The sequence below is a fragment of the Rhea americana genome, unplaced genomic scaffold (assembly GCF_003343005.1).
Source record: "Rhea americana isolate MKP2758 unplaced genomic scaffold, rheAme1 scaffold_287, whole genome shotgun sequence".
Classification (NCBI taxonomy): Eukaryota; Metazoa; Chordata; class Aves; order Rheiformes; family Rheidae; genus Rhea; species Rhea americana.
The window spans coordinates 998,940-1,000,411 of record NW_028186409.1 but is presented as its reverse complement, the minus strand read 5'-3'; positions in this window follow the sequence as shown (position 1 = coordinate 1,000,411).

The window sequence follows — 1,472 nt, the reverse complement described above, 5'->3', positions numbered from 1 at the left end:
GGCGGGGTCACGTGGCGCGGCGGCGGCCGTTACCCCGGGGCCGCCAACGGCCACCGCGGCCGCCCCCGGCGTCAAGAAACGGCCGCGACGGCGAGAATAAGCGTTTTGCCTCGTTTTATTGCCCGCGGCGCACGGCAGGCCCCTTCCGCCGCGCCGCSGCCCGGCTCGCCCTGGCGCCGGAGCCCCGCGAGCGGCGGTAGAGCTCGTTATCCACCTTGCGGAGGTCGTCGGGTGTCACCAGCTCCTGGCGCACGTTCCAGGACCAGGAGTAGACGGAGAAGATGTGGTGGAARCGCTCGCTGCCCGTCTCCAGGCCGATCTGGCCGCCGCGGATCCTCCGCCACAGCTTCAGCAGCCTGGCGCGCTCGTGCAGGGCCAGGCTCTGCCTGTACAGCTGGGTTGCCCTGTCCATCTAGGAGAAGGGAGGGAGATTGAAAGAGGTGGCGAGAGGAGAGAGCAGAGTGTTGCCCAGGTGCCAGACAGGAGGAACGTGCAAGACTGAAAGAGCAACTCAGTGAGCCTCTGTAATGTGGTGGCAGCAGGTTATAAACAATTCCTGCTGACGATTAATAGTAATAAACAACTAAGTTATTACTATGCCTTTGCTTTCGTTTCTGTTTGYGGTTGTGACAAACTTATTCTTTAATACCTGTGTCCGGTTAAAACGYTCATCAGACAGTTAATTTAAAGGTTGCACGAGTGACCAGCGGCGCTTCCGTTCTGGTCTGTTTGCAGTCTGCATGTTAAAAAGGATAACATCTGTCCTCCAAGTTTTACAGTATCTTGACATCTCCTTGTTACTGTATYTAAGTTGCTTTATCAAATACCATTATTTATTGTTCCTAGCTTTGTGTCTRCAGCTGAGAGAAACAGTTACCATGAGAAATAAGGAATAACATGGGYCAAACCTGTAACTAGATGATTTATTTTTCTATCTTAATGACAATCACACCTTTCTTTTGGTCTTGTACTCCCAACAGTCTTGCAATCTGAAGGGGGGTGGGTTTGGGCTAGGGCACTGGGCCAGCATAAAGTGGGCCTGCCAGGGTTGTCATCTCTCTACAGAGCAGGTGGTTACATTATCAAACCTGCATGCTTAGGTGAGGTAGCCTGAACTTCGCAGCTGCMCGGTGTCCAATTCTCCCAATTATTTCAATAGCGGTCATATTTGTTTACTACAGAACTAAAATTACTCTGTAGATTTCCACAGGAATCCACAGCAACTCTTGCAGAACATATTTGCAGCATGGATTTAGGGTTAAAAACTGGGAACTCRTGCTCACCCCACAGTGTGGGTGACAGTAATGGCAGCTCTGCTGTCCCCAAAAGCCTGATTGTGCTTTCTATTTCCTAAGCTCATCTCTCCCTTTGGTGCAGATGGAAGGTACTGCACTAGGGACAGAAGCCCCACTTGGCCCATTCTTGTTGAGGCAAGAGAGTGCTGCAGTGCAGAGAAGGGAGGGATGAAGTAA